Below are 24,362 nucleotides of genomic sequence, written 5' to 3'. Positions count from 1 at the left end.
GCCATCCATCACCTGCTTCAATTCAACATGCTTGTATTCGCACACACTCACATCTTCTCAAAAACACTAACATGTTGAAGAGTTATTTTTATTTAAAGCATTACCAAAAAAAAAAAAAGAGAAGAAGAAAAAGAGGTCTCTCTAGCCTGGTGAAACAGATGGTTGCGTCATCTTGAGGTTTTCTGGCACGATGTGGGCAAACTATTTGTCTTGTTTGGCAGATTTTACAACTCCTACCCGTTCCCTATTGTTAAAACGCTCCTGCAGGGCTTTTGCTGGCTCAGAGGTGGCTCTCACTCAGTCAGGTAATGCATGGCATGAATATATTTTCTCTGTACTTCTGGAGACTGCAGTTCAAAATATGAAATGAGGTCAAAAGTAGAAATGAGTTTGCACTCTTGTCCTCTGCCTTATCCACACTAGCAATTTGGCCTCCTCAAGGATCTACCTGAAATGAACGGACGTATTGAGGAGCCAAGACTGGAGCAACAGTCTCTGTGGCAAGCCAGGATTGAAACACTGAAGCAGTTTGGGCTTTTCTGGCTCTTTGGAACAGATCCGGTAGCAAGGCTGCAGGATCAATCCACCAGGGAAAGGGGGGGGCGGCTCCGCAGCAGGTTAGAGGAAGTGATCTGTTCAAAGTTTAATGGGCTTTGTGGCTTTTTCTTTCTGAGAGACACCTGATACAGGTGATTCATATGGCCTTCTCCCTGCCTCATTACTGGCCACGGGGTTGTAATGAGGGTCTCAGGTGTCCCTGTTTTGAAAAGCACTTGACGTTGGTTCGAAATGGGTGAGGGCACTGATACAATGGGAGCTGAGTGGGGCAGGGGGGCGCCCATCTGCGCAACCTAAGGCTGAGTGCCGCAGAGGGCAGCTAACTGAGGCCATCAGTAAGTTTTGGACGGGCATGTCTTTTGTGTTGGTGCTTGTTTGTCTACAATAACAGTGGACATCTGCGGTGATGATTTTTTCAGAAGCTGGTTAGGATCCCAGCGCTGTGAGCTGTGCTCTGTGAACCATGTCTGTGGGGCTTGCTGCTTTAGACTTGGGAAGCAGGTGAAAGCTGTTATGATGGAGATGAGCAGAAACAGGATGCAGTATCTTATGAAGGACTAAAAGGAGTCGGATGTATTTAAAATGAAGCAGTCCTGCTGTGCGGTAAGGAATGGGAACCTGCTTTATCTGTCTTTCAGTCTAGATCGGTGGACCTCCCTGATGGTGCATAGGAGTGTGGGAGGGAAAGGAGTTTGCTCAGAGGTGGGTATTGGGAACCATTCCTCATTTGGAAATGTCTTTGAGTATCTCTGGTGGGATCTGTTACCCACAGCCTCCCTACTGTGTTGATGATGTGAGCAAAAAGTGTGAAAACAGTTGAACTCCTGGCCCAACCTCAGAGCTGGGGCATTAAACCAATTCTCTTAATGGTTTTAAGGTGAGAGGCCAATCTGCACCCTGCTCGTTCTGCTTGTTCTGTGCCCTGGGGCCATGCTTTTTTGGGTTTACACACCTGGGTGGGACAAGGGGGTAGTGCTACAGAGCTCTTGGCTAAGAAAACATTGAATTGCTTCGCAGCAGGGTGGCTTCTGTGTTTCTGATGAGATGTGACAGTCACCAGGGCTTGGGACCATCTGTTTCCTCTCACTGAGAGTAGCGTAAAGACTGTAATGAAGCAGTCGGCGGCTAGTGGCAGAGGCAGATCACCAGGTCAGATGAGCCTGTGTGCTCTGGCATTTCTTCTTCATTTGTCTCATGATACCTTCTGGAACTCATTATTTAATTAACTGCCTTCCCTTCTTCCTCAAGGGGACCCCAGATTGCTTGGTCATGGCTTTGTTTCCTTTTGTATAAGGGAACTGCTTGGGAGAACATCTTCCTGCTTAGGTGCCTGAAGGAGAGGTGGACTCCCTTCCCCATCCTCAGTGGTGCCAGCCCACTGCCTGCCCTCTCAGCTCCAGTCCTGCCACTCTCCATGCTGCCTGGGGCTTGGTTTGTTTTGGCCTTTGACTTCTCTAGAACTTTTGCCAGTGGTTTCAGAGACTGGGCGCAGATCTTTAGCACTTGAACATGCATCCACAGAGCTGATTAATTTTGTCCATCAAGGAACAGGACTGGATTTTTGTGGTATGTTTTTCTTGTTGTTTCATTTCTGGTTTGTTTTAAAAGCTAAAAATGATGTCACTGTAGGCTGGGATGAAACTGCTTAGCCAGGGGTTGTGATCTTGTCAGACCTATTGAGATAAGCAGACTCATCCAACCCGGAAAGGGCTTGAACAGAGACCTTTGAAGGAAACCCAGAGGCAGTGAGGTTGCAGGAAGTTGAGCTGGCAGCTCATTAGCTGAGATTTGGGCTGGTATGGGACTAGTATTCCCCATACAGCTAGAGACCCCATTTTTCAAATTCAAAGTAAAGGTCCTGACAACTTGGGGAAGTTGGACTTTGTGGCACTTATTTCCAAGAACAGGCAGGCTGGTACCAGACTCCAGGTCCTCCTGAGGGCAATAATTACTTCCATCTTTGTGCTGGTTGTTTTGCGGTTTCACCTGTGTTCGTGCTCTGTTCTGGCCTGTTGTGTGATGCCTGATCTACCCCAGTCTTGGCTCTCTGATCATAGCTGGTGGAGAAATTCATCCTAGGTGAGAGCTGTTCTCCCCATGCGTAGCAGAACATTTACAAGAGAAGAGAATATGATTTGTCTTTTCTGCAGTGGCTCATCTGAGACCTTTTAGGAAAGTCCATATTTAAAGCTTGATTCATTTTTCTGGGCTGTTGCACTTAGCCAGCTCATAACATTAAATTTCTAGCTTTGCTCTTTCCATGCTGACAGTCTGAGATGCCTTTGCCTTGTGATGCAGTTGCTCATATTTCTATTTCAGGAAGTGCTGAGAGTTATGGGAGAGGATTCTGATTCAGGGTTTTTGAGGGACCATGATGTGGCAGGGTGGAGATTGGGGCAGAGCTATTTCAGGGATGTATCCTGTGCCATGCAGCTATGTTGCATCTATTTTGAAGCAAAGGATTTGGCTTGGCTTCTTTGTTTGCAGAGCCTTGTATGTTATAGCATCCTTGACGTACCTGCAGTCTGCTAATTTCTTGGCGATTGCAACCGTTTAGCCTGACTTCATGCTTAATGAAGACTTCATGTCTGTCTTGGGTATCCACATGATGTAAAATGGCAATTTATTGTAGTCCATGTGAAAATGTTTGAGAGCCAGCATCCTTGTGTCCCTGGGGATGCATTGTGCTGGCATGCTGTGTTGCCGAGTAATCTTTTCGCTTCTCTGTCAGTATGGAGGGAGCACCTGCAAATCCTGGTCAGAGGCCTCTTTCCCCAAGAGGTACCACTCTTCCTCCGTGTCTGCAGGAGGTGAGCACAGATGCCTTCTTCAGACAGCTAGGGTGAAGGCTCAGTTGAAGGATGGATTTCCCCCAGCTGCATAGCTGGTGGCATGTGTGTGCAGTCCCACTGCTGGCAAATGACAGATCTGCTTGTACAGATTATTTGAATCTGCATAATTTGAATTTTAAATGAATTCCAATTTTTATAATTGTCAGAACGAGTTTTCTTTCTAATAAGCCTTTCCCTTTAACTCCTTTAAGGCTTGTAATGTTGACGAAGTTTCTGCCTTTGAGAAAGAGAGGAGTATTTGATTGCTTTTGACATCTGTCTTTCACACTTGCTCAGATCCCCTCCTTTTCTAGGGATATGAATCAGTTTAAGAAAGAATTAAATGAATCAGTTTAAGAAAGAATTAAATGAATCAGTTTAAGAAAGAATTAAATGAGTCAGTTTAAGAAAGAATTAAATGAGTCAGTTTAAGAAAGAATTAAGAAAAGAATCCCATTCAGGTGGGGGAGCCGTAAGCCCTGCCTTGCCCAGAGCATATCAAATGCATCGGTCCTGTGATGGAGGAGGACCGCTGTGGCCAGGGCTGGAGCTATGCTCTGAGATGTTGTGCGCATTGTATCAGTTTATCCACTGATGGATGAGGGATTGTTTTTCGTTTTCTGCCCAGCTTGCTCTGCTCTCCCTCCAGACATATGGCAGGCAAGGAGAAGGAGGGATGAGAGCTTCAGCAGTTTGCCTTGCCTGGTCTCTACTGAGAGTGGGAGGAGAACGGGACTGAGCCCGCTTTTGAGTTACAGGCCAAGGTGAAACTCCTCTCTGTCTTCACAGTAGCCCTGAGTATTAAACTCAGGATTAAATTTATTAAACTCAGTGTTAACCTTATGGAATATTAAGGAGATAGCCCAAGTCTGTGTTGCTCTGTATGATGGCTGACTGGAACAAACAATCAATGCAGATTAAAGCAGGACTCTGCGTAAATTCAGTGCACTCTTTTTTTTCCTCTTTTCCCCTTGGGATCTAAAGTACTCTGTGACTAGGGCAGTTATTCTGGCATTGCCCACTGACCATTTTGATGTTACAAGAAAAAATATTAAGTCAAGAGCACAGATGCCTTTGCTCCCTGAGGAGAAGGAGCAGGCAGTCCAAGGTGCCCTGGCATGCTGGCTGAGGTCTGGTTTGCTTGATTTGCAGCAGGTCTCTGTCCTGACACTGGCTGGTCCAGCTCTGCATTTCCTAGATGCTGCCAAAAGTGATCTGACACTTCTGCATATTTCAAATAGATGCAACTCAAGGATGTGTTACTTACCTCACTGTCTTCTTAGGCACTGTTGTGTGTTGTTGTTTTTTTTTAATCATTATTATTTTTGTATGATATTTTTTCCAGACAATCATTCTGTTATGAAATGCCTCTGTGCACTCCGGCTAAGATTTAGAGCCCTCTTTGTCCTGGGAGCTCTACAGATGAGTTGAGCAAAGATAATCTTTCCCTTAAACTGGCAAGGTAGGAGAAAGTGGATAACCAGAATGGTAAGACCTGGGAGTAGGAAGCTGTGAAGAGGGAAGCTTGCTTTATGACAGAAGGCTGATCAAATCTAGGACTCACTAAAGCTACTAACAGTGACTGAGCTCTAGAAGGAAGCAGGTACCTGCACACATACCCATCCAGGTTTTCCCATTCCTGTGGACTGATGATCAGTCCAGAAACCCCTTCTGTTACTGATGGACCTTGCAAGGATAATGGGTAGATGGTCTTCATAGAAGCGTTCTTGCCCCAGAGCAGCACAGATCCGCATGATGTGACAGTATCCTGGTTTGGGTTGTAAGTGCCAGTCGAGTTGGGCAGAACGCAGAGCAAACCGGCAGCCTGCTTAGTAGGAGCCATCCCTGCAGCTTCTGTGTGACCCTGATAGTTTGATATTATTCCTACTACAGCATGCTGATAGTTAGCAAGCCTGTAGGTTAGAGTATATCACTCTCCTGGCATGTATAGGATGGGGTGATGCAGACTCTGATGTGATGCTGTTTGGTGAAGGTGAAGTTAAACTCAGCCCGGCTCTAATTCCACTGTCTGCAGTGAAATTACACCAGTGGTAAAATAAACCAACCGGGCAAGTTGTATTTTGGTTTTGTTCCTATACAGCTATAAAAATGTTCTCTTTTTTTATACTTGTTTCCAGAAGATGTTAGCAAACAGCCAGTTGATACTTGTTTGTGCCCTCTACTTGTGTGTAACATTAAAAAATAAAAAATAAAAAAATAAAAGGGAAAATTTTAAGGCTGGAGTCATGCAACAGGCAGGTCAACTGTGTTAATGAAGAGACTGAGTAAGGTGATGGATGTCATTGTGCTGGAACTACGCACATGCTGTCCTCAATTTTGCAAAGCTCAATTGTAGTGTGTGTCTTGAGGTAAGCAAAGGTAGATGAAAGATGTACACTGTGTATCATCTAATTGTGCCAAACCATACCTTGGCAAATTGCTCACTTGCTGACTGTTGTTTGTTGATGACTATTTAAAAAAGAAAAAAAAGAACCTAATAACGTGACACTGGAGCCGGATATCAGCTTATTCACTTGAGTGCCACAGGCAGCGGAACAGTTCCTGATAGCAGGCACTGAGTGGGAGAGACTGTTTGTGAATCACTCAGCTTTGCAAATTAGTACGGGAGTGAACCAACACAGTAATGCTAATAAACAAACAAGAACAGAGCTTGACAAAATGTACTCTGCTCGTTTATTTGACAAGTGCAGTCTGAATTGGAACAGTAGCTTGTAGTGTCCTAGTAAATGTTTTGTAGTGTCTGTAATAAAAGCTCTGAAGCCTTAGGAAAGGGAGAGCGTGCTACAGGGTCTATTCTTCATGTTGCCAAGCAAAGGGAAACCTCACCTGTGCATACAAATTAGAGAGGGCAGCTTTACGGGAATCGCTCAAAGCTGGGCTGGTGAAGAGAGAATTCATGGTGGTTTACATGGGCAGTGCAATACATCTCGCGCTCCCAAAGCCAAAAAGGAAGCAGTAGCTCTGTGGCAAGCAGCGTAAATCAGATGAGCTAGGTCAGATGCGCCTACAGAGGCGGTTTGGGCTTGAGGCCATAGGGCGAGCGCGCTGCTGTTGCAGTGCAGAGTGTGAAGCGGCGCTGAGATGCTGTGCCCGTTCAGAGCTGGCAGAAATGATCCTTTGTGCTGTTTGCCGTAGGGCAATGCTGCTGCTTTGCTTGGAGGGGGGCAGAGGGACTTGTCAGGTGGGGGAGGTGGGAGGGCCTCTCCGGGGAAGAGTCAGGGTCAACTAAGGTTTTTTCTTTGCCAGCCAAAGGTCGCTGGGAGACTTCCTTGCAGCGTCCCTCAGTTGAAAGCCGCCCTTGCTGGGTTTTGAGGGGAGCTGGGAGCTGCAGCGAGCTCCCCTTCGGCATCAGCCCTGCGCCGCTACAGGGTCGAAGCAAGGCTGGGCCCTGGCACCGCCGCTCGGGTCAGATCCCCTCCCGTTGCCCTCTCCACCGAGCCCTCGGTGCAGAGCGGCTCCCCGGGCGCTGCAGGCTGGCGCAAGGCACCTCTTGGCATCTGTTTCCCATTTGGGGGACTGCAGTTCTCTAAACCACAAAGTGCAGGTGAGACAGCTGTATCTCTGAGCAACAGTGGTCATTTCTCTCTGAAAACTGAATTAGACCATAGGGTTGTGCCTGTCCTGGTTAGCACTACCCTCCCCAAACAAGGCATAGTTCCATTCCGGGCTGTTTCACACTCTGCTGTGTCTCTGCCGCTAGGAGAGGGGAAAATTCCTCAACACAATCTAGGAATTTATTAGGCGCCTTGGGCATTTGATATCAAATTTTGGTGCTCTGATGCTTATGAATGCAAATGCCTCCGAGAGCTTGCTTGCAACAGACGTGAGATGGGCAAATAATTATCTTTTTCCCCGCCTTCTCTGTAGCACTCGCTGACTCTCTGCACGCCAGCTTTGGTAGGCCTGTTCCTGTCTGGCCTGTGGGCAGAGCACAGGCTGCTTCAGGCCTGGAGTTTCTGAGCAGAAGCACTGTCCTTTGTGTAATAACATTTTTAGCTTGCTTTCCTGATGAATGGAGGTTTATTCTGTATAGTCCCTCCCAGCTCCACCCTTCCCCAGGGCTTTTGAGTTTGTGTCGGACAGTTTCATCCAAATCTGGGAAAGGGTTAGATGTCTCAAAGGTATTGCTATGGCATTCCAGGAAAATGGCTGTGTAGAGAAGAGACAGACAAACGCAGTCTAACTCAGTGTTCACCCCAAACCTCCTTTTTCTGCACTGTATTTAACGCATGAAAAGATGGATCTTGGCATGTCAGGATGTTGTGCTGTATTCTAAACATCTCTGAAGTAGAGAAAAATAAAGCACTTTCCCCTGTTTCATTTGCATCTGCTCTCGGATACTATGGCAATAGGCATGAGAGGCACCTTGCTAGATTGAAGAGTTTTTGATCTATTGCTCATGCAAATGTGATTCTAACATTTGGGAGGGGGAGCATTGCTTAATGTTAACAGCCAACATGCTGTGCTGGTTATCTGTTCATAGGGGGAATCTGGAGGTAATTTTCGGGAAGATATATGAAGTTGTATTTTGTCTGTTTTAAATGTCCAAAACGCAGGTCACTGGAACTCCTATTTTTACTGGAGCCACATCTATATGGTTTATGAATATCAGACTAATGCTTCTGATTCCTGAACCAGGTTCAGCTGGTACTTTACACTTAACTTCCAAATTCTTCTTTGGTTGTTGCGCTCAGTGGGGAATTTGTCTGCAAGAGTAGAAAAAAGAAAATCAATCCAAATATCAATTTCTGGCCAGACTGCCAGAAATGCTGACAACCTGTTGGGATGGAGCTGGGCCGTGATGCCCAGCGCCACTGTTGGGTGTCGGGGAGGCCCCTGGAGCTGGCATTTTTCTGTGATGCACAGCTGGTTTCTCGTGGCTTGCAGGCTCATCGCTATGATGACTACAAGCACGATGGATTTGGCCTCCTGCTTTCAGAGAATTGCTTTCTCTAAAATTTTGCCTCTGTGAAGCTGTACGTAGCTCCTGAATCCACCTCTTGTCCTGGGGATTGTGATTTTCCCTTGTTCCTTCCTGGGACTGTAAGTTCACAGCTGAATTTTTAAGTGCACTGCTGCTGCCAGATGTGTTGTGTGGGTGCATATTTGCAATGAGAGACTGGGACCGAGCTGCGTCCTGTTTGTCTGCCCCTCAAAGCAGCAGCACAGTTGTGCATGTGTGTTAAATTGCCTGCCTGCCTTTGCAAGAGAGATGGGCAGAGATTGACAACCTTTCAGGGTGGGAGAAAGGCTGGTGAATTGGGCATGGGTTGTGTGATAGCAAGTGACACTGGGAAAAAAAGGACCTGTGTTGTAGTGACAGGGAGATAAACGGCGAGATGGGGAGTGACAAGGAGATGAAAAGAGAGGGAGAAGAGGCAGACTGGCTGGAAGAGCAGCCAGGAGAAAATTACCAAGGTGGCTGTTGCAGGCTCAGAAATATCCATCCGTCTCCAGATCAAACCATGAATGACAGCCCGTGTAATGTATGCAGGTGTGAATGGCAAAGATAAATACCGGGCACACTGGGACAATTTATAACTCCGTAGGAGAGCAAGGGGTTGCACTGGTCAGCCTAGTGCTTTGAACCGCTGTGATATTTCACAGCAAGGGGAGAGCAGACGACAGGCAGAATTTATTTTCCTTTCAGAAAATACTAGCGCAGTCATAAATTTTCCTCCCATTACAGAGGTTACGTGAACAGGGCAAAGTCCGGGAGCTGCCTCTGTCATGTTTAAGCTAGAGACACATGTTTCTGGCGTTCTCAGCTGACCTGGTTATGCCCGTGCTGGCCTGTGGAGATGGCTGAAGAAGCCTGTGCCCACAGTCAGTGTGTGCTTGTGTCCAAAGCTGGCTCTGAAAACCAGCATGTTAATGTGGAAAGTTTAAGGTGATCCAGCACGCTGACATTTTACAAGCTCTAAGAGCGATGTTGGCAGTAGTGGAGAAGATCCCGTGTGAAAGCAGGGAGTAACCACGCAACGCACCACGGCGCAGGAAGTTTAATTGCCTTGCAAAGGAGCAGTCCATCCAAAGTTTGGGAGAGCTTAATTGCTGTTCCATCTTTTATCATTTTGGGTCAGCACTGACATATGGCAAAAAATGTAATTCCCAAACGCTTGCAAACACTAACTGAGCCCTTCTTAGGAGTAAAAAGTTAAGTAGGAGAAGTGAGGGGGGGAGAGTATGACTGTTAGCTGAGCACACGTGATGTACTGATACAGCAGAACAGCATGCTTCTTCAGTCTCCTCCTTTGCAAATCCTCCCTCCCCACAGCAGTCTTCCTCCTCCCAAAGCTGGAAAGCTAAAAGCATCTTGAAGGCGGTGGGGCACACACGATGACCAGTTGTGTGACGTGTGTGCAGCTGGGTAGCACATACTAGCCTTCACCAGCAGCGCTGTTCTGGTCTTGGGGAGCAGCCCTCAGGCAAGAAGGGAGTGTGCGTTCCCTTTCTCCTGAGGAATGAGAGTGGTGAATGCTGATGTAGCAAAGAGGTGTGTTTTTTTTTTTTTTTTTTTTTTGAAGAAAAAGTACTTGACAGTTGTCTTTTAAACCTGTTCACTGATTTATATTTATCAAATACCTAATACAGGGCAAAAATGCATTGGACTTGTAAATCATCTGCAGGACTTCTCTCCTGTTTATTGCAAGCAATCTGAGATCAACTGATGGGCAGTGTTTCAGTGATTTGAGAGAATAGTCTCTGAAGGTGCCTTAAAATAAGCAAGTAGTAGCCACAGATCCCTGTGAATCTGAATCTGAAAGATGTTTATTGCTGAGAGACAGATTTTACTTTGGTTTTGATTTGAATTCTGCCATTTTGCAGGTTGGATATTAGTGCAAACTGTATGCTATTTTTCCAAGGCTGTTATAAGAGAGGATGCATATTGCATATTGCTTTTGGTCTTAACTGGGGCCTGTCCAAAGAACTTTATGCAAACTACTGGGAAATATCCTCTAGATTCAAAATATAATAACCATAATTAAAAACCACCTAAATTTCCCTGCAAACCCACAGTGTTTGCTCCCTCTGCTGGTTTTGCATTGCTAAGGAGCTGTCTGGAATCAGTTGTGTGCAGCCCACATGGTGGTACCTGTGAATAAAACACAGACGCTGAGAGAGGGTAAGCCAGTCAGGCTTGGGGCCACATCAAAAGTGGTGGAGGGAACATATGACAACGTGGTACATGAAAAAGAACTTAATTTCCAGCCTCTGATGCTTTAGCATTTTGCTTCTGGGAAAGGAGCATCAAAATGCACAAACTGAAATGGCAAAAGTATTGGGACTGGATAGGAAGAAAGTTGAGGTCCTTTGCCAACTTCCAATTTTACTCCATTTCTCAGAGCTAGACTCTAAAAATGTATGCTGCGTCCTGTGGTATTTAAATTTTGTGTGAAAGAAGAAAATGCTTATTTTAAAATGCTTTAAAATGTTGTTTCATGGGTTAGAATATTTCTTCTGAGGCAGAGTTGGTGGCTCACAACATGAAATTTTAATGGATTTTCTGGTCAGTGCTGCAGGCCAGATCCGACTCTCAGTGATGACAGGTAAGCAGGGGATGACTTCAGTTACAGCCATCAGGTGTCCAACCAGTCCTGCCTTCTGGCCCTCCCTGGCAAGAGTGGCAGGAGTAAACATGTGCTGTTGGGCTGTTCACAACCTGTTGCATCCACTGAAATCCCAATTCAGACACTAAACCGCACTGGCTGGAGAGCTGGAAGGAGTCTGCGGGCTGGAAGAGGCGGTCGGGCTAATAAGCACTCAAACTGCACCAGGTTGAATGGCCAGGGCTCAGACATCGTTGCTTACAGGTTCTTCGCTTTCAGCCCATTGATTTTTCTATTCCCCAGAAAAACTCCTGGAGAAGAATGAGCAGAACAGAGCATTCAGAATTGTCACTGCCATGTGAAAAAGCAAACGTTTTTGGATGGCTCATTCTTCTGAGTATGTGAACACTTGTGCTGCCAGGGCCTGGGAGAGGTGGGCACAGTTTCTGGTTGGGCAGGAATGTGTCTTTCCACAGCATGCCTGCTCTGCTTGCCTTTCACTGACCTTGCCTTCTCAACAGCTGTGTGTAATGGTGACACTGGCCACATGTCTGCTACCCCAGGTCCTTCTTCTCTGCTTCTAGCCAGAGTCGTCCCAGTTGCCAGAAGTTGTTCTTACTAGACCCACAGTGCACAGTCTAGTATTTTTGTCATCTTGATTTCTTTCTTCTCATTTCTTGGTTTGCCAGCGAGAATGATTGTGATTTTAGATCCTCATATCCCAGCCTGGCCACTGCTCAGGTCAGGTTTAGATCACATCCAGTGTTTTCTCCAGTGTCCATAGAACCTCTTCACCTCTTCTTGCAGACCTTTCTTTGTGGTTCCCTTGATAGGTCTGCTCCTCTGCTCTTCCTCTTGAGCTCTCTTGTTGCGGCTTCCCCAGATATCGGACAGCACATCTGTTTGCTGCAGTCTGTTCTTTGACAACTCTGAGCTCATGATCTACAGGTTTTTGGGTCATCTTGGTCTGAGGAAGGAAAGTGCCCCATGTTCTTGAGCAAATGGTGCAGGTCTTTGAAAAATACCAGCCCCAAAACGCCTGTCATTAGTTACTGGTGAATGTCAAAAGAGAAAGTACTTGACAGCCAGAGGCTTAAATGCTTTAGCATACTTTCCCTGTGAGTAAATGCGTGCATAGAGATGCTTGTGCCTGAATAGGACCCTTCTGGATGCCACTGTGGCTTCATATAGACTCAAGGATCTGGCAAGTGGACTCAGGTGCAGAACTGGGAGCAAATTACCATAGTGGCTATCTATAGGTAGCATTTTGTGTGCTGGATGCCTTGAGCTGGATGCTGTGATGCTTGCCACCCTTACCAGGTCCACCTGCTTGGGGATGCACAGAATAAATCAGCAGTGTGCTGTAGAGCTAGCCTTTTCTCTTAGAAGCTGCACAGCACCAAGAGATGCTCTGTGCTCAGGATGTGGGGTGGGTGTTGAGCGGTGGGGTGTGAGTGTAGTAGCAGTTGTGTGCTGCAAGAGGTCTCTCCAGTACTGTGCTTCTGCACACTGGTACTTCAAGCTGAGCAGCAGCAACTTGGGCTGTTTGAACTTTTCTTCTTCCCATCTCTGGAGAAAGGGCTTTGTTTTATCCATCCTTTCTGTCACCGGAAAGGTCTGAATTCTACCCAGCATTCAAATCCTCATGCTCTCCTCCTCACAACTGAGAGCCTGGGGAAAACTGTCAGAGCTCCGGAGTACTGGGCAGTCACCTTGTCTGAACAGAGCAAGGAAGGACTGGGAGGGCAGCGGTCACATTTGGCCTTTAATCATAAAAGAATATTGTCTGGGCTCTGCAGGTCTGTGCTGGGTTGTATTTCTGCTCTTCCCTGAAGCTGTGCCTGGCATAGAGGCTTGGCCCCTTTGCTGCCATCAGCTTTTCAAAATGAGCGATTAAGGTGGGGAATATGCCAACACGTCCCCTGATTTCATCTAGAATGGGCTCATCCCACTGCCTCCCCTGCAGCCAGCCTGTGCTCTGTGCAGCAGGAACTCAGGTTTCCAGCTTTTAATTTAGCGTTTGCTGTCTGCTTACCTTTGTCGAACCTCAACTAGGAAGCAAGTGGCAGTGGGGGATGTTGTTACAGACCTGAAATTATATCTGAATGGAGCTTTTTCTGGTGAAGAAGATTGGCTTACCTGTCCCTTGTGCATATGCAGCGTGCAGCTTCCATGGGAGCTTGGCAGCTGCAGAGCTGTTCTTCAGCCCTGGCCTTTCCTCTGCACGAGTAGCTTCCCCCTGCCAGTGTGATATGGCAGGATGGCTATAACCCTGCTTCACAGGCATCTCTTACAACTGGCATGTATGGGGGAGATGATATTTCTAATTTGTGTTGCCATGCATGTCTCCTTTCCCCCTCCGTGCATATTCATCTGTGTGCCTACCACCCAGGCATGTGTGACCACACCAGCCAGCCCGAGGTCTCTTAATGTGCAGACTGGAGCTGGTTCAGCTCCTTGGGCACAGACAAGAGCAGAGGGCAGCGGGCCTGGTGGGGACCTATCTCCAGCCTGCTGCAAGGGGTGTGGGGGAAAGGAGAGCTCTCTGCCGTCATCGGAGTGCTAGGCAGGCTCTCTGTGGGCTCTCTTGCTTGCCAAGAGACCTGCGGTGATGTCTGAAACCTCCCAAGGAGCACAGGGAAGTGGAGGTTTGAAGAAAGAGCTGGTCATAATCTCGAAAGGGATGTCGGAGGCTGAAGATTAAGCAGAGCATTTTGGGTGGGAATGAGATGAAGTCTGGGGTCGGATGTCACCTAGCTTTGACGGCAACAACAGCCTTGCTGGTGTTTGGAAGGATGGAAAAAGAAAGGACCCTGAAACCTAAGAGCTGTTTTGGTATTTACTTTGGTTCTGTTTTTACTCCAAGAATAGAAACAAAGACGATGGATTTGCATCACCAGGAGCAACTTGAGGAGGGAAGAGGAAGTGGTGGGGCCTCAGCAGTGGCCAGGAATGTGTTGGCAAGAGGAGCGCCCTGATGACAGGGGAGGCAGTCTGACTGAGGGGTTAGCATTTTGTTCATCTCACTTCATCACCCTTGTATTTTATTTAGTTAAAGGCTAGATTGAAGGCTTCAGAAAGAAAAGCCTATCTCTACAAGCGAGTCTTTCCGGAGGCAGAAATAGCTCAGGCTTTGACAGAGAGTAAGGTGTCCTTGGAGACTGCCCCAATTGGGTAGTCAGGTCTCCTGGAAAGAAAAGCAGATTTACCTCTTTCTGCACTGGCCTGACATTGACTATTTAGATGTCTTTGCCTATCACTTGTGGAAAGCTGTTTTTCCTCCTTGCTGTTTCAGTGACATCTCCAGCCAGAGTCTAATCACAGCAGAAGACTAATAGCTGCAAAGCAGTGGTGGCAGAGTGACTGTGTTACAATGATCTACAACTCTGAGACCTGCAGCCTTGCTGAGATTGCTGCCTTGTAGGAGGAGGGGTGGGGAAGGAAGCTGTGGGTTTAGGAATGGTGTGGTGCATGGTTGCGCATGGAACTCTTGATGCCTCATTCCATGACAAGGAATACGCTCGCCACCAGTCTTCTGAATCTGTCCTTGCTGAAGCCTCCAAGCAGCCAAGCAACACGTGTACTAAGACCCAGGTTATGGCTGACTGAGTGGCAAGGAGTTAAAAGCCAGAATTATGCTTTTGAGCAAGTGAGGTTTTTTTCACCTGTTTTCTTTGGCTATTACAGAGATCGTCTTCCAAGGTAAAGAGAATAGCTCTTCTGATGTTACCAGCATGACAACATTCAACTTCTGGGTCTTCATTCTTCCAGACAGTAGAAATAACCTACCTCATGAATGCTTTCAGAATTCTTAAGCTTTTGGACTCTTAAGAGGAATTAAAAATGAAAGCCGCTGTTCTGGAATGACCCTCTGTGTGCTCAAATCCCCCATGGGTTCATGGGGTCTTGACACCATTGACTAGGCTCCTATTATCTCCTGGGGAGAAGAGGGAGGAATCTGAGTACTGGGGAGGGACAAGGTATCAGGCTTCAGTTAGGGACTCTGGTATGACCATGCTGGACCTAGACCCTTGTTCAACTACTCTTGTTTTCAACTGTAGCAGTAACTGCACTGCATAGTGAGGAGGAGACACGTGCCTGGACTGTGGTACTTGGGGCCAGGGCTGGAGGAGAGAGCACTCTGAGCCTGTTATGTGTTCATGCTTCTTTCCCTCTGGCAGGGATCTTTCCTTTTGAATAGCTGGTCTCTCTGTTTTTATGGGTGGGTTCTTTTTTCAGGCTTGAAAGTCAAGTGCAAATCCAGTGAAATCAGCTGTTTCATTTCATTTTTTGTTCAAACCATCATTTACTGTTCCTTGTGGTCATTTAAGGTACCTGCAGTGAGCATCTGTGGCATCAGCTCAAGAGCAATAGAATGTGCAGTGGCTGCTCAGGTGGTAGGACAGAGCATTGACTGCCAAAAGAATAAAGAAAATAGAGTCCTTGTGCCTGGTGCTGGTTTGAGAGGGGATTCATTTTGACTACAGACCTTTGCTTGGGGTAATAAAGCACCAAGTCCTTTGCACTGCTGTATTGCAGTGATTAAACCTCATGATGCTCCAGCAGGAATGCACGAAACCACAGAACTTCCCTGGGAACTTCCCTTCTATTGCCAATCCCATTTTCACAGATGGGGAGAATTTAAGGTAAGAAGCAAGAGGAGCATTAGACACATCTACTAAAAGTTAAGACAAACCCGCCTTTTTTCAGATCTCTGGCTAACCTTATATGGGGTGTGTTTGGTTCTGGTTTGCCATTGCCAAGTGCCTTGTTGAGATGATATTGATTGATATGGCCTTCCTAATTTTTTTTACATTGAGCCTGTGAAGAGGCACCTTTTCAGGTAGGTGCAGGCCTTCCACTATTTCTTCCATCTTCTCCCTGAGAGATGGTATTATCACTTTCTCCAGCACAAAGACCCATTTGCCTTGAATATATATTGCCCGGTAAATCAGCAAGCTGTCTCATCATCTCAGGATCCGAGTGTGAAACTGCAAGCCTTCAACTTAAGTATTGCTGATGACTGTATTAAGTAATTGGAGGATCTTTGGACATTGCCTTACTTCTGTTCAAAATGATATAACCTTGTTCAAGCTGATTGCAGTTAAGCACTAGACCGATAGATAGGCAGAGGTGCACTTCATTTTAGTGAGTACTGTTAGTTGTGCATGTTCTCCTGAGGCTTTTAAACTGATTTAATGCTTAGAGGGTGAAACTAACTGTTTTTAGATCCAGACACAATAGAGCAGAGCATAATGTGTTTCTTTCCCAAGTTACACATGGCCATACCCCATAGGCATGCATTTAACTGAGTTTAATGTGCAGTGATGCCTGACTTCCCTCCAAGGAGGTGTCTGTCCAGCTATGTGTATGAGCAAGGATCCTGCTTCTAGGTACACTTTTATTACTTATATGTGGTAACTGGGAATGCTGAGCTCTGGCCATCTGTCTGTTTGGGCTAGATTTTCATGAGAATCTTTTAAAATCATAGAGTAATGAAATAGATATGCACGAACACGTATATCCATGGGGTATTGATGGCCCTGTTCATTTTTGTTGATTGCTTTCAGTTTTAGAAAGGCAAGCACATGCTTTTCAGGTTCATGGCACTTGAAACAGCGATACGCACAGCTTTGATATCAGGCTTCCCTTGCAGAGCCCAGGAGCCCTCCTGTCTCTCCAAGCTTGGTGAGAAGAGTGGGCAAGTCGTTATCCCTCACAGGTGAGCAGCTGCGGGCTTGGGTGGCAAGCTGTACCTGATGAACCAGGGAGCAGGGAAATTGAGGAGGTTTTTCACTATGGATATTCTGTTTAGGGCCTGGAGGATATTTCCCAGTAGCGTGTAGAAAGCCTGACTGGCATTTTTGTTTCCTGCTGGTAAGTGACTGCGGTTGGGTTTGGTTTGCACTCCTCATTTTCTGTGTGCGTTTGTTGCACGCACACACGCACGCAGCACTCGCGTTTCCAAGGCTAGATGACATAGAGCAGCACCCTTCCTGGTTGGAGCATTCAGGAAGCTGCAAGAGCAAGCGGGAGCTTCCAGTGCTCTGTAAACACTATTCTGGAATAGAAAATTAATGACAAAGCCAAGAAGAGGCAGATTTTCATCCGAGGAAGGAAACAAGTGAGTAACTTTCTGTTGTGGCTTGAGGGGCAGGCCTCTAAGGGGCCCAGGAGTTTCCCAGGGGCAGAAGGAAGACCATGGGAGAGGAGAGGAGTGTGATATGGCCATGTGTATTTCTCAGGAGGCCTGGCCCCTAGAACAGCAAACCGGAAAATGGCTCCTTCCTCACCAGTTGTGGCAGAAGTGATCCAGTAAGGTCCTCCCCTGTTACTGCAAGTCATGGTGCTGGTCCACAGGCCTTCCTTGGCCAGATGCGCTTCTGCACCTGTAGTTCCCATGCTGGTGGAAGGGGAGAGCTAAGCAGAAGGTGCAGAGGGTGAGACTTTGGTTTATTTTGTAACATGGGCAGTTCAGATTCGCAGCCACTGTAGATGGGCCTGGGGCCCTGGAAGGCTGCAGAGCTGGTGCAGCTCACAGTCTGGTCTAAATATTTTTAATTACCCTGCATTTGGAGACCTTTTATAAACAAACCAGCTACAAGCCGCCTCTTTTTCTGTTGCCAAGGCCTGTGCAGAAAATATTTAGAACAGCAGCAAAAGCAAATAATCTTGGTCTAGGGACGTGAGGGGTTTTATTTTGCAGGTTCTTTTTACGGAGGCTAGATCTCTATTTATTCTTGGTTTTGTTTAGCAGTCCCCATAATACATAACTCGTTCCCTGTTAAGGCATGGATGTGTCCCCTTTCTACAGGGCCATCTAATGCCCCCATGAGCATCACTTCCCCCCCTCTCCCCTGCCGAAAAAGTTATTGTTCCTAGAAAGCGGAGCAGTGCTGCTGGAATGTTAATTGGGGGAAGTGAATAACCAAGGCTACCCTCCACCTAACCTTCCCCAACCCCCCTCTTAACGAGCAAATTGAATTTATTTAGTCGTGAAGGTCCCCTGCCTCCCCCTCCCCCTGGGCAGGACTGAGCTGCCCATTGTGCTGCGCCACACTGGGATTTGCTGCCATTTGTTTAAGGAATTTTTTTTCCTTTTTAGGAAAGGCAATTTAAAAGGTGTGTGTGGGGGGATACCCTTTCTCTCTCTTGCTGTGGGGTGAGGAGATGGGTTCTGGAGCGTGAAGGCAGGCAGAGGAATGAGTTTGGCAGCATTTCCATTCCCCCCCTGAGATCCGGCCTTCGCGTTCGATTGCGCAGGAGGAGAGAGGTGTGTTTTGCGTTCTCTCCTTTCAAGCGCCCTGACGAGATGGGGAACGCTAATGCCAGGCTGTGTCTGTAGTGGGGGAGTAAAACCTCATACAGACCTCGGCCTGCATGCAGGGTGCCAATTCCTTGCTGCTTCTGGCGCCCGTACTTCTGGAGACTTTCTGTCCCCTTCCCACCACTACCTGGGTCCACCCAGGCAGCGAGTTGCGCCAGTGCTGCGTGGAAACGAAGGCGGTGGTGGGACTCGTGTCTCTGTGCTAGGGCCAGGTGAAGCTAATCCTGCCTCGGGGCTTATGCTGGGAGGGGGGAGTAGCTGGAGTTAAATTTTCCTAGTGAGAGGGAGAGGCTTTGAGGTGTCCCTGTGGGCAAGCAGCTGGATCATCTGGGAAAACCTGCTAATGCTGGTGCAGCTGGCCCTGAAGGATTGGGGTTTGACATTTGTGTTTCTCAGTTAGGGCATCAAGTACTGCTCTGACGCCCTGTCCCAGCTTCAAGCTGTGTTTTTATGGCTGAAATTGTGATTCCCACAGATGTGTGCAGCTGGCCTGGGAATTGAGAGCCTTCCCCATTTGTGCGGCTGGGCTCTGGGCAGAGCCAGATGGCTGTGATGTGGGAAGAGAGCCTCCCTAATTTCAGTTCGGACAGGTCGGACAATATTAAGACTGAAGGTTTCAAGGGCTCAGGTTTGCCCCAAGACTGGAAGATGGGTATGTCCATGCAAAGATTATTATTTTTGTTTTTCTAGTCACTGACCTTTGGATTTATTGGTTGAAACCACTGAGTTTGTTTTGCAAGTGGTTGTAGGAATGCCAAGTCTTAGTGTCCTGGGTGATTTTAGGCCTATTCTGATAATGTCATAAATTTCCCAGGCATTAGCACAAACTTGACTTGATTTCTTAACCTATTGCTGTGTCAGACCAACTGATGGAGTATCTTTGGTGCTGTTTATTTTGATATCAAATTTGTCTACATGGTCCTCACACTTTCAGTTCTCAATTCACTGCAAGCTGCTATTGCTTGCCTTCCTAGTTGTCAGCTAATGGTGCGGAAGTCACTAGGGACAAGTTACACAGATGAAAGGGGGTGTCAGGCATTTCAGTGAGGTGCTTCTGCTAAAACGACCAGTGCTGACATGCTTATGAAAATCCTTGAGGTTTCAGAGTTGGCACTGGTTGAAATGGAGGTGAAAGCTTACGCCTGTCTGGTTCCTTGCAGAATCAGAAATAGGATTTTTTTTTTTTTTCTTACACATCCTGGTTTTTATTGTTAGGATTCTGCATTTAGTGTCACTTGGGCATTATAAGATTGTCCTAATGTTTGGAGGGAGCCTTGTGTGATAGCTTTGGGGTGGAGATAGCAGCAAGGGAATGGTATGTCTTTGTGGTGGGTTGGACTCTCGGACACTGGTGGTGCTTCCCAGAGCTGAGCTGGGGAGAGGCTGACCAACAACCAAGTTGCTGTCTGTCTGGGCTCTTTTAATCTCAAGATCAAATATCCCTTTGCCATCCCTCCTCCTTGTGGGGTGTTTTATGAGGGATTCTGCAGAAAGGAAGGAGGCTGATATGGAAAGTTTGCAAGTCTGAGGGTTCACTTGAAACCCTCCAAACAGTTGGTATCCCTTTTTTTCCATATGCCAGTCTGTTTGGAGAAGGGAAGACTGTGATGCTAGGGAAACTCCATGCCTCTAGACTTTTTGGTATCGGGTGGTGGAATTTGTTAGTTTTAGTTCTCTGGCTTGGGTTTAAAGTTTAGTTTTGGTAATTGGTGAAGGAACTGGCAGAACCACCTTCTCTGTGTGTCAGTTTAGCTGTTCTCTCTGTCCCCTCACCCCTTCTCCAGGTAGGAGGTCTGTTACTGTATGTTGCCCTGGATGCAACCGATCTTGCTGCCCTAGTGTTTTCCCAGGGCACACTGTCTGAACTTGGGGACACAGCACAGTGGAGGAAGATGCACACTCCACAGCCACGCTGGTCCAGAAGCTGTGTGGCATTGTATCATGATGCTGTGTTTGCTCTAATGTAACTACGGTTGAAAACAGGGCCGTGACCGGGGCCTTGTTGTATTGTTTCATTAGTGGTAACCCATGTAGAAAATTAAGGATGGGCCAATTTTACCAGCCCATCATTCAACTTGCACCCTGAAAATGCTAGGCTCAGATTGCCCATCACCTGCTTCTCTTGCTTCCAGTGTTAGGTCCTCCAAGTGAGAAGAGCAGTGCCTAGGAAAATGTGAGGGATATGCTTTGGGGTGAGGTTTTTTGTTTTTGTTTTTTTTGCACAATGAGATCCAAAGGGGGATTTTAGACCTATATCTCCTGTGGGGATGTGGACCACTGTCTTTCTTGCTTTGCTTCGAAGGTTAAGTCTTCTGTAGCGGTAATTTGCCTTTCAGCTCCTTCTGGTCCCTGGTGCATGGAGCTGGCTCATTAGCAGCCATTTGCTGGCAGGGCAAGGCAGCAGAAAATGAGCATGATGCTGCTCTGACGTTCCTGTGAGTGATGGCAATTAGTGGGATTGGTTACCCTCTTCCAGTAAGGTGTCTTTACAAGAGGAGGTGTGCAATACCTGGGCCATACAGTTAGCTGAAAACCCCAGCTGAGTGAAGGCAGAGTTTTGCACTGGGAAGCATCTTGGTGAGAACATTTGAAGCTGTCTCACACATCATTTCTTGCAGCCTCTGCAGAGGTTTCCCCTGCACCTCCACCTTCTATTTCTTTCCACATCTGCCTTGTTGAAGTGGTAGGGAAGAACTTGCTCCTGTCAGCAGAGAGGACTGTAGTGGGATAGGTTTATTTTATTTATGCCAGAATCTAGGCATCTTTTTCAAGCAGAGCAAAATTTCCAACTGACTCGCCACATGGAAGAGGAGAGAACAGATCCCTTTCCAGTGGCATAGCTGGGGTGTGGGGTGCAGAGACTGTTCCTTCTGGAGCAGGAGGGATTTAGATGCCTCGCTTAGGGTCCAGAGGACTGCACTGCAGCAAGGTCAAAGGGAAGGGAAATCAGATGGAATTCTCCCTCCACAGGAGGATGGTTTGAGCTTTGAAACCTTATATGGAGCTGTTTCTTATGAGGCAGGAAGGTGTGGTGGGGAATGACTTCTGGAGCTGTGGCTGTTGTCGCAGACATCCATCTCCCAGGCTGCCAAGAGACTGCTCATCATCTAGGGATGAGCCGTCATCCTCAGCATGTGGCCTGTCACCAGAGAGGACAGGTGGTGGGCAAGTCAGGGCTGAAACATGCCTCCCGGAGGTGGCTCTAGGAGAAAGAATAGCCACTTTTTCACCCATTGGTTTGATTAAAAAACTAAAGAAAAGAAAAAGTTTAGACTTTAGAAGGGGCTCACCTCTGTCCCCTGTCCTCACCTCTGTCCCCTGTCACTTCTAGACAAATGATAACACAGATATTGTTAGGATGAAAACTGAGGCTGCCTCAGAGCTTCTTTCTAGAGCCTTTAAAATTTTCTTCAGTAGTTGGAGTGTGACAGCTTCAGTGTACTGAAGACAAGTGTAAGGCCATTTTATCCTTTCTTCCCCTCTTTGCTGTTGCTGTGTGTAGATATGTGTGCTCTTAAAACTCCTTCCCCTTTTGCAAAAGTAAACACGCTTTGCAGCAGCCGTTGGCTCCTGCAGATAGGCCCATGTTGTATGGGGCATGCATTGGAGTCCATGGGGGAAAGGGACTGTACTGGTGGCAGCATCCATGACTGTCTGCAGTGTGCCTCTCCTGCTTAGCTAGAGGACTTGAAGACAGCCAGATCCGGCCCCAGACTGCAGATCCATAGCACTGCGGATGACTGTGGGAGCCTGGATCCAAACTTTGTGTCTGCGTGTCTTAAACTGAAAAGAGATTCTGGGCGCCTGTTTTGCTCTCTGGCCAGGGAGCAGCCCAGGGGAATGGAGCCGCTGTGCAGTGGAGGGAGAAGGTGGCAGTTGTTACCTGTTGGCCCTGAGGATAGAGGAGTGCAGACCAGTCTGCAGGAGCAGGGTAGAAGTCAGGATGATGAGAACAAGTGCACTGCAACACCTACTGTCCTCCTGACACCTTGCCCGGGACGTTGCTGCTGTGGGCCTGTTCCTCAATGGAGCAGGAGCCCAACGTTCCCTCACCTTGGCTGGCAGCAAGGGAGAGTGCTTGGACACATGGCAGAAAGCCTCAGAAATCCCTCATCTCCTGGAGATGTTTGGGCATGGTGGTCCTGGGTGACTTTTTTCAGCTTTGGGAACATAGCCCACAGCTTTAAAAAGAAACTCAAAACTCTGACTTGGGTCTTGGTCCTCACTAGGTGATCAGCTGTCTGCTGTGATGCTCTGCGGGGTCTCAGCCCCTTGGAAAACAAATTCATCATGTGTTGTCTGCTGAATTTTGGCAAGCAGGTGAGGTGCAGTGAAGCAGCTCCCAGGAGCAGGAGGTGATTTGTGACTGAACTGATGTTCAGTCGTACCTTGTGCTCGTTTCCTGCCTTTTTCTTAGGAGAAATAAAATAACTGCTTCTGCAAAGCAACTCTCTAGCAAGCTCTGGGTAGCTCCTGTTTCCTTTCCTAGCTGTCTCTTCCAAGTGACATGCTGTGCTTTGCACTGTTCTGTATCATTTGCTGCTTCCCCATACTCTGTTGCATGCCAGCTTTGTAGTGTTTTAATGCAAAGTTAATGTCAGGGCAGAAAATACCTAAGATGTAGAAGGAAGCAAGTGTTGGATATTTGGGAAGTGACCCCAAGCTTCCTTGGCAGCATCATCATCTTCTCTTGTATTCATAACCCCATTGTCATGAGTTTTATATTTAATATTAAGGATAACCACATTAGTGCCGGCATGTTAACTTACACCCACCAAAGAGGAGTGTCTCCGTTCTGTGAACCTTCAGGTACCTTGCTGTGCCCTGGCCAGCTCTTAGATGGAAGTGAACAATTCCCCATCATCTCATGCATTTGTTTTACATGGATGCAAATCCTGTGTTCCTTCCTGACTACCTAATCATGTTGTCTCAGCTGTTTCAGCTTGTCTTCAGCTTCTCATCTCCACCAGCCATTGCTTCTGCCCTCCCTTCCTTGTTTCTCCTCCCTTTTTTTCTGGCCTTTTGCTGTCCACCAAGCAGCTACTGTTTCTCACTCAGTAATGTCTTTTGGAGAAGGAGGGTGAAGTATGGGCTGGCATTCCTGCGTCTGGGAGTAAGCAGAAAATGCTTTTTTGGATTGCCTGGATGCAGGAGGACATGGCAGATCTTGGCTCTATCCCATCCTCTCCCATTTCCTTTCAGTGCGAAGAGCAGAGCAACAGCAAAACCAAACTTAATTCTGGGTCTCCCCATTGTATTTGGAGTCTGTTTTCTTCTTGTTTATTTGTTGCTGATTTGTATATTCACGATTAAACCTACAGCTGTCCAGTACCTGGAGGATTTAGAATGAATTAGAACGAAAAGAGATGTGATCTTTATAAATAATCATTATTCCCTATACTTAGTGTTCATTCTCCTTCAAAGGTTCTCTGTGCGATGCAGATTTGCTATACTCCATGCCAGGACTGCAGGGAGATAGCTGAATCTTGCAGTCCTCTTTGTTTCTGAAGCAGATGTGGGTGTGATGATGTGGGAGGAAGGGGCAGTATGTTAAATGCTCTGATATTTTTTAATAGTGTCAAAGTCTGCCATTTAAATAGGAACTATCATGCTAGAGAAATATTGAAAAGGGAAGATGGGTGTGAAAATCAATGCTGTGAGCCTCTGTTCTTCTGCAGCGTCTTCGTTGCAGTTTTTGTTGATCTGTTTGAAGCTTTCCCTCCCGCCCCATGGTCCTGCTTCCCCTCCTGCTTGATATCACAGCAAAGTCTTAATCCTCTGCTGATGGCATCAGTGTGTTGCCACAGAAATCGCCATCCTGCTGAGCAGGTGCTTCGCCTCTGCCTTGTGCCAGGCTTGGCCCAGTATGTCAGGCTTGGCGTGTGTGCCTGGTCCAGAAAGCTGGTGATGAAGCCTGGCTGGTTGCTGGTGGCACATGGCATTGCTTCTTGCTGGGTTGGAGCACTGTTGTGGCTGCAGGTTGATAGGGGCGCTGCACTGGTGGGTGTCTAGGACATGGGTGATGTCAGCAGTATCTCCCTACAGCACATTACAGTTGTGGCTTTAGCCTTTTAT

The 24,362-nt window shown here is 47.1% G+C and overlaps 1 protein-coding gene across 1 annotated transcript in view; it reads left to right on the top strand.

Annotated features, from left to right (window-relative positions):
- The window catches only part of LOC106482405 (ankyrin repeat and fibronectin type-III domain-containing protein 1-like), a 269,112-nt gene that overhangs the window by 36,605 nt on the left and 208,145 nt on the right, over nucleotides 1-24,362 (top strand). The gene's annotated exons all lie outside the window — the stretch shown is intronic.

The sequence above is a fragment of the Apteryx mantelli genome, chromosome 16 (assembly GCF_036417845.1).
Source record: "Apteryx mantelli isolate bAptMan1 chromosome 16, bAptMan1.hap1, whole genome shotgun sequence".
Lineage (NCBI taxonomy): Eukaryota > Metazoa > Chordata > Aves > Apterygiformes > Apterygidae > Apteryx > Apteryx mantelli.
This window is presented reverse-complemented; position numbering and strand designations above follow the sequence as displayed.